The sequence below is a fragment of the Lasioglossum baleicum genome, unplaced genomic scaffold, assembly GCF_051020765.1.
Source record: "Lasioglossum baleicum unplaced genomic scaffold, iyLasBale1 scaffold0026, whole genome shotgun sequence".
Lineage (NCBI taxonomy): Eukaryota > Metazoa > Arthropoda > Insecta > Hymenoptera > Halictidae > Lasioglossum > Lasioglossum baleicum.
The window spans coordinates 134,193-143,235 of NW_027469086.1; positions in this window are offsets into that span (position 1 = coordinate 134,193).

The following is a 9,043-nucleotide window of genomic DNA, read 5'->3' on the forward strand; positions in this document are numbered from 1 at the left end:
CACGAGCGAGAGGATGCATCCCGCAGGCTAGTCGAGTAAAAACACGTGCGAGAGGATGCATCCTGCAGGCTAGTCGAGTAAAAACACGTGCGAGAGGATGCATCCCGCAGGCTAGTCGAGTAAAAACACGTGCGAGGTTTTGTGGGATGCGCATGCGTAGGTTTTGTGGGATGCGCATGCGCAGGTTTTTTGGGATGCGCATGGCTAGTCGAGTAAAAACACGTGCGAGAGGATGCATCCCGCAGGCTAGTCGAGTAAAAACACGTGCGAGAGGATGCATCCCGCAGGCTAGTCGAGCAAAAACACGTGCGAGAGGATGCATGCCGCAGGCTAGTCGAGTAAAAACACGAGCGAGAGGATGAATCCCGAAGGCTAGTCGAGTAAAAACACGTGCGAGAGGATGCATCCCGTAGGCTAGTCGAGTAAAAACACGTGCGAGAGGATGCGTCCCGCAGGCTAGTCGAGCAAAAACACGTGCGAGAGGATGCATCCTGCAGGCTAGTCGAGTAAAAACACGTGCGAGAGGATGCATCCCGCAGGCTAGTCGAGCGAAAACACGTGCGAGAGGATGCATCCCGCAGGCTAGTCGAGCACAAACACGTGCGAGAGGATGCATCCCGCAGGCTAGTCGAGCAAAAACACGTGCGAGAGGATGCATCCCGCAGGCTAGTCGAGCAAAAACACGTGCGAGAGGATGCATCCCGCAGGCTAGTCGAGTAAAAACACGTGCAAGGTTTTGTGGGATGCGCATGCGCAGGTTTTGTGGGATGCGCATGCGCAGGTTTTTTGGGATGCGCATGGCTAGTCGAACAAAAACACGTGCGAGAGGATGCATCCCGCAGGCTAGTCGAGTAAAAACACGTGCGGGAGGATGCATCCCGCAGGCTAGTCGAGTAAAAACACGTGCGAGAGGATGCATCCCGCAGGCTAGTCGAGCAAAAACACGTGCGACAGGATGCATCCCGCAGGCTAGTCGAGCAAAAACACGTGCGAGAGGATGTATCCCGCAGGCTAGTCGAGTAAAAACACGTGCGGGAGGATGCATCCCGCAGGCTAGTCGAGTAAAAACACGTGCGAGAGGATGCATCCCGCAGGCTAGTCGAGCAAAAACACGTGCGAGAGGATGCATGCCGCAGGCTAGTCGAGCACAAACACGTGCGAGAGGATGCATCCTGCAGGCTAGTCGAGCAAAAACACGTGCGAGAGGATGCACCCCGCAGGCTAGTCGAGCAAAAACACGTACGAGAGGATGCATCCCGCAGGCTACTCGAGTAAAAACACGTGCGAGGTTTTTTGGGATGCGCATGCGCAGGTTTTTTGGGATGCGCATGGCTAGTCGAGGAAAAACACGTGCGAGAGGATGCATCCCGCAGGCTAGTCGAGTAAAAACACGTGCGAGGTTTTGTGGGATGCGCATGCGCAGGTTTTTTGGGATGCGCATGCGCAGGTTTTTTGGGATGCGCATGCCTAGTCGAGCAAAAACACGTGCGAGAGGATGCATCCCGCAGGCTAGTCGAGCAAAAACACGTGCGAGAGGATGCATCCCGCAGGCTAGTCGAGTAAAAACACGTGCGAGAGGATGCATCCCGCAGGCTAGTCGAGTAAAAACACGTGCGAGAGGATGCATCCCGCAGGCTAGTCGAGTAAAAACACGTGCGAGGTTTTGTGGGATGCGCATGCGCAGGTTTTGTGGGATGCGCATGCGCAGGTTTTTTGGGATGCGCATGGCTAGTCGAACAAAAACACGTGCGAGAGGATGCATCCCGCAGGCTAGTCGAGTAAAAACACGTGCGGGAGGATGCATCCCGCAGGCTAGTCGAGTAAAAACACGTGCGAGAGGATGCATCCCGCAGGCTAGTCGAGCAAAAACACGTGCGAGAGGATGCATCCCGCAGGCTAGTCGAGTAAAAACACGTGCGAGAGGATGCATCCCGCAGGCTAGTCGAGTAAAAACACGTGCGAGGTTTTGTGGGATGCGCATGCGCAGGTTTTGTGGGATGCGCATGCGCAGGTTTTTTGGGATGCGCATGCGCAGGTTTTTTGGGATGCGCATGCCTAGTCGAGCAAAAACACGTGCGAGAGGATGCATCCCGCAGGCTAGTCGAGCAAAAACACGTGCGACAGGATGCATCCCGCAGGCTAGTCGAGTAAAAACACGTGCGAGAGGATGCATCCTGCAGGCTAGTCGAGTAAAAACACGTGCGAGAGGATGCATCCCGCAGGCTAGTCGAGTAAAAACACGTGCGAGAGGATGCATCCCGCAGGCTAGTCGAGTAAAAACACGTGCGAGAGGATGCATCCCGCAGGCTAGTCGAGTAAAAACACGTGCGAGAGGATGCGTCCCGCAGGCTAGTCGAGCAAAAACACGTGCGAGAGGATGCATCCCGCAGGCTAGTCGAGCAAAAACACGTGCGAGAGGATGCATCCCGCAGGCTAGTCGAGTAAAAACACGTGCGAGAGGATGCGTCCCGCAGGCTAGTCGAGCAAAAACACGTGCGAGAGGATGCATCCTCCAGGCTAGTCGAGTAAAAACACGTGCGAGAGGATGCATCCCGCAGGCTAGTCGAGCGAAAACACGTGCGAGAGGATGCATCCCGCAGGCTAGTCGAGCAAAAACACGTGCGAGAGGATGCATCCCGCAGGCTAGTCGAGTAAAAACACGTGCGAGAGGATGCATCCCGCAGGCTAGTCGAGCACAAACACGTGCGAGAGGATGCATCCCGCAGGCTAGTCGAGCAAAAACACGTGCGAGAGGATGCATCCCGCAGGCTAGTCGAGCAAAAACACGTGCGAGAGGATGCATCCCGCAGGCTAGTCGAGTAAAAACACGTGCGAGGTTTTGTGGGATGCGCATGCGCAGGTTTTGTGGGATGCGCATGCGCAGGTTTTTTGGGATGCGCATGGCTAGTCGAGCAAAAACACGAGCGAGAGGATGCATCCCGCAGGCTAGTCGAGTAAAAACACGTGCGAGAGGATGCATCCTGCAGGCTAGTCGAGTAAAAACACGTGCGAGAGGATGCATCCCGCAGGCTAGTCGAGTAAAAACACGTGCGAGGTTTTGTGGGATGCGCATGCGTAGGTTTTGTGGGATGCGCATGCGCAGGTTTTTTGGGATGCGCATGGCTAGTCGAGTAAAAACACGTGCGAGAGGATGCATCCCGCAGGCTAGTCGAGTAAAAACACGTGCGAGAGGATGCATCCCGCAGGCTAGTCGAGCAAAAACACGTGCGAGAGGATGCATGCCGCAGGCTAGTCGAGTAAAAACACGAGCGAGAGGATGAATCCCGAAGGCTAGTCGAGTAAAAACACGTGCGAGAGGATGCATCCCGCAGGCTAGTCGAGTAAAAACACGTGCGAGAGGATGCGTCCCGCAGGCTAGTCGAGCAAAAACACGTGCGAGAGGATGCATCCTGCAGGCTAGTCGAGTAAAAACACGTGCGAGAGGATGCATCCCGCAGGCTAGTCGAGCGAAAACACGTGCGAGAGGATGCATCCCGCAGGCTAGTCGAGCACAAACACGTGCGAGAGGATGCATCCCGCAGGCTAGTCGAGCAAAAACACGTGCGAGAGGATGCATCCCGCAGGCTAGTCGAGCAAAAACACGTGCGAGAGGATGCATCCCGCAGGCTAGTCGAGTAAAAACACGTGCAAGGTTTTGTGGGATGCGCATGCGCAGGTTTTGTGGGATGCGCATGCGCAGGTTTTTTGGGATGCGCATGGCTAGTCGAACAAAAACACGTGCGAGAGGATGCATCCCGCAGGCTAGTCGAGTAAAAACACGTGCGGGAGGATGCATCCCGCAGGCTAGTCGAGTAAAAACACGTGCGAGAGGATGCATCCCGCAGGCTAGTCGAGCAAAAACACGTGCGAGAGGATGCATCCCGCAGGCTAGTCGAGCAAAAACACGTGCGAGAGGATGTATCCCGCAGGCTAGTCGAGTAAAAACACGTGCGGGAGGATGCATCCCGCAGGCTAGTCGAGTAAAAACACGTGCGAGAGGATGCATCCCGCAGGCTAGTCGAGCAAAAACACGTGCGAGAGGATGCATGCCGCAGGCTAGTCGAGCACAAACACGTGCGAGAGGATGCATCCTGCAGGCTAGTCGAGCAAAAACACGTGCGAGAGGATGCACCCCGCAGGCTAGTCGAGCAAAAACACGTACGAGAGGATGCATCCCGCAGGCTACTCGAGTAAAAACACGTGCGAGGTTTTTTGGGATGCGCATGCGCAGGTTTTTTGGGATGCGCATGGCTAGTCGAGGAAAAACACGTGCGAGAGGATGCATCCCGCAGGCTAGTCGAGTAAAAACACGTGCGAGGTTTTGTGGGATGCGCATGCGCAGGTTTTGTGGGATGCGCATGCGCAGGTTTTTTGGGATGCGCATGCCTAGTCGAGCAAAAACACGTGCGAGAGGATGCATCCCGCAGGCTAGTCGAGCAAAAACACGTGCGAGAGGATGCATCCCGCAGGCTAGTCGAGTAAAAACACGTGCGAGAGGATGCATCCTGCAGGCTAGTCGAGTAAAAACACGTGCGAGAGGATGCATCCCGCAGGCTGGTCGAGTAAAAACACGTGCGAGGTTTTGTGGGATGCGCATGCGCAGGTTTTTTGGGATGCGCATGGCTAGTCGAGCAAAAACACGTGCGAGAGGATGCATCCCGCAGGCTAGTCGAGCAAAAACACGTGCGAGAGGATGCATCCCGCAGGCTAGTCGAGCAAAAACACGTGCGAGAGGATGCATCCCGCAGGCTAGTCGAGTAAAAACACGTGCGAGAGGATGCATCCCGCAGGCTAGTCGAGTAAAAACACGTGCGAGAGGATGCATCCCGCAGGCTAGTCGAGTAAAAACACGTGCGAGGTTTTGTGGGATGCGCATGCGCAGGTTTTGTGGGATGCGCATGCGCAGGTTTTTTGGGATGCGCATGGCTAGTCGAACAAAAACACGTGCGAGAGGATGCATCCCGCAGGCTAGTCGAGTAAAAACACGTGCGGGAGGATGCATCCCGCAGGCTAGTCGAGTAAAAACACGTGCGAGAGGATGCATCCCGCAGGCTAGTCGAGTAAAAACACGTGCGAGAGGATGCATCCTGCAGGCTAGTCGAGTAAAAACACGTGCGAGAGGATGCATCCCGCAGGCTAGTCGAGTAAAAACACGTGCGAGGTTTTGTGGGATGCGCATGCGCAGGTTTTGTGGGATGCGCATGCGCAGGTTTTTTGGGATGCGCATGGCTAGTCGAGCAAAAACACGTGCGAGAAGATGCATCCCGCAGGCTAGTCGAGCAAAAACACGTGCGAGAGGATGCATCCCGCAGGCTAGTCGAGTAAAAACACGTGCGAGGTTTTGTGGGATGCGCATGCGCAGGTTTTGTGGGATGCGCATGCGCAGGTTTTTTGGGATGCGCATGGCTAGTCGAGCAAAAACACGTGCGAGAGGATGCATCCCACAGGCTAGTCGAGCAAAAACACGTGCGAGAGGATGCATCCCGCAGGCTAGTCGAGTAAAAACACGTGCGAGGTTTTGTGGGATGCGCATGCGCAGGTTTTGTGGGATGCGCATGCGCAGGTTTTTTGGGATGCGCATGGCTAGTCGAGCAAAAACACGTGCGAGAAGATGCATCCCGCAGGCTAGTCGAGCAAAAACACGTGCGAGAGGATGCATCCCGCAGGCTAGTCGAGTAAAAACACGTGCGAGGTTTTGTGGGATGCGCATGCGCAGGTTTTGTGGGATGCGCATGCGCAGGTTTTTTGGGATGCGCATGGCTAGTCGAGGAAAAACACGTGCGAGAGGATGCATCCCGCAGGCTAGTCGAGTAAAAACACGTGCGAGGTTTTGTGGGATGCGCATGCGCAGGTTTTGTGGGATGCGCATGCGCAGGTTTTTTGGGATGCGCATGCGCAGGTTTTTTGGGATGCGCATGCCTAGTCGAGCAAAAACACGTGCGAGAGGATGCATCCCGCAGGCTAGTCGAGCAAAAACACGTGCGAGACGATGCATCCCGCAGGCTAGTCGAGTAAAAACACGTGCGAGAGGATGCATCCCGCAGGCTAGTCGAGCAAAAACACGTGCGAGAGGATGCATCCCGCAGGCTAGTCGAGCAAAAACACGTGCGAGAGGATGTATCCCGCAGGCTAGTCGAGTAAAAACACGTGCGGGAGGATGCATCCCGCAGGCTAGTCGAGTAAAAACACGTGCGAGAGGATGCATCCCGCAGGCTAGTCGAGCAAAAACACGTGCGAGAGGATGCATGCCGCAGGCTAGTCGAGTAAAAACACGTGCGAGAGGATGAATCCCGCAGGCTAGTCGAGTAAAAACACGTGCGAGAGGATGCATCCCGCAGGCTAGTCGAGTAAAAACACGTGCGAGGTTTTGTGGGATGCGCATGCGCAGGTTTTGTGGGATGCGCATGCGCAGGTTTTTTGGGATGCGCATGCGCAGGTTTTTTGGGATGCGCATGGCTAGTCGAGGAATAACTCGTGCGAGAGGATGCATCCCGCAGGCTAGTCGAGTAAAAACACGTGCGAGGTTTTGTGGGATGCGCATGCGCAGGTTTTGTGGGATGCGCATGCGCAGGTTTTTTGGGATGCGCATGCGCAGGTTTTTTGGGATGCGCATGCCTAGTCGAGCAAAAACACGTGCGAGAGGATGCATCCCGCAGGCTAGTCGAGCAAAAACACGTGCGAGAGGATGCATCCCGCAGGCTAGTCGAGTAAAAACACGTGCGAGAGGATGCATCCTGCAGGCTAGTCGAGTAAAAACACGTGCGAGAGGATGCATCCCGCAGGCTAGTCGAGTAAAAACACGTGCGAGGTTTTGTGGGATGCGCATGCGCAGGTTTTTTGGGATGCGCATGGCTAGTCGAGCAAAAACACGTGCGAGAGGATGCATCCCGCAGGCTAGTCGAGTAAAAACACGTGCGAGAGGATGCATCCCGCAGGCTAGTCGAGTAAAAACACGTGCGAGAGGATGCATCCCGCAGGCTAGTCGAGTAAAAACACGTGCGAGAGGATGCACCCCGCAGGCTAGTCGAGCAAAAACACGTGCGAGAGGATGCATCCCGCAGGCTACTCGAGTAAAAACACGTGCGAGGTTTTGTGGGATGCGCATGCGCAGGTTTTGTGGGATGCGCATGCGCAGGTTTTTTGGGATGCGCATGGCTAGTCGAGCAAAAACACGTGCGAGAGGATGCATCCCGCAGGCTAGTCGAGTAAAAACACGTGCGAGAGGATGCGTCCCGCAGGCTAGTCGAGTAAAAACACGTGCGAGAGGATGCATCCCGCAGGCTAGTCGAGCAAAAACACGTGCGAGAGGATGCATGCCGCAGGCTAGTCGAGTAAAAACACGTGCGAGAGGATGAATCCCGAAGGCTAGTCGAGTAAAAACACGTGCGAGAGGATGCATCCCGCAGGCTAGTCGAGTAAAAACACGTGCGAGAGGATGCGTCCCGCAGGCTAGACGAGCAAAAACACGTGCGAGAGGATGCATCTTGCAGGCTAGTCGAGTAAAAACACGTGCGCGAGGATGCATCCCGCAGGCTAGTCGAGCAAAAACACGTGCGAGAGGATGCATCCCGCAGGCTAGTCGAGCAAAAACACGTGCGAGAGGATGCATCCCGCAGGCTAGACGAGTAAAAACACGTGCGAGAGGATGCATCCCGCAGGCTAGTCGAGCAAAAACACGTGCGAGAGGATGCATCCCGCAGGCTAGTCGAGTAAAAACACGTGCGAGAGGATGCATCCTGCAGGCTAGTCGAGTAAAAACACGTTCGAGAGGATGCATCCCGCAGGCTAGTCGAGTAAAAACACGTGCGAGGTTTTGTGGGATGCGCATGCGCAGGTTTTGTGGGATGCGCATGCGCAGGTTTTTTGGGATGCGCATGGCTAGTCGAGCAAAAACACGTGCGAGAAGATGCATCCCGCAGGCTAGTCGAGCAAAAACACGTGCGAGAGGATGCATCCCGCAGGCTAGTCGAGTAAAAACACGTGCGAGGTTTTGTGGGATGCGCATGCGCAGGTTTTGTGGGATGCGCATGCGCAGGTTTTTTGGGATGCGCATGGCTAGTCGAGCAAAAACACGTGCGAGAGGATGCATCCCACAGGCTAGTCGAGCAAAAACACGTGCGAGAGGATGCATCCCGCAGGCTAGTCGAGTAAAAACACGTGCGAGGTTTTGTGGGATGCGCATGCGCAGGTTTTGTGGGAGGCGCATGCGCAGGTTTTTTGGGATGCGCATGCGCAGGTTTTTTGGGATGCGCATGGCTAGTCGAGGAAAAACACGTGCGAGAGGATGCATCCCGCAGGCTAGTCGAGTAAAAACACGTGCGAGGTTTTGTGGGATGCGCATGCGCAGGTTTTGTGGGATGCGCATGCGCAGGTTTTTTGGGATGCGCATGCGCAGGTTTTTTGGGATGCGCATGCCTAGTCGAGCAAAAACACGTGCGAGAGGATGCATCCCGCAGGCTAGTCGAGCAAAAACACGTGCGAGAGGATGCATCCCGCAGGCTAGTCGAGTAAAAACACGTGCGAGAGGATGCATCCCGCAGGCTAGTCGAGTAAAAACACGTGCGAGGTTTTGTGGGATGCGCATGCGCAGGTTTTGTGGGATGCGCATGCGCAGGTTTTTTGGGATGCGCATGCGCAGGTTTTTTGGGATGCGCATGCCTAGTCGAGCAAAAACACGTGCGAGAGGATGCATCCCGCAGGCTAGTCGAGCAAAAACACGTGCGAGAGGATGCATCCCGCAGGCTAGTCGAGTAAAAACACGTGCGAGAGGATGCATCCTGCAGGCTAGTCGAGTAAAAACACGTGCGAGAGGATGCATCCCGCAGGCTAGTCGAGTAAAAACACGTGCGAGGTTTTGTGGGATGCGCATGCGCAGGTTTTTTGGGATGCGCATGGCTAGTCGAGCAAAAACACGTGCGAGAGGATGCATCCCGCAGGCTAGTCGAGTAAAAACACGTGCGAGAGGATGCATCCCGCAGGCTAGTCGAGTAAAAACACGTGCGAGAGGATGCATCCCGCAGGCTAGTCGAGTAAAAACACGTGC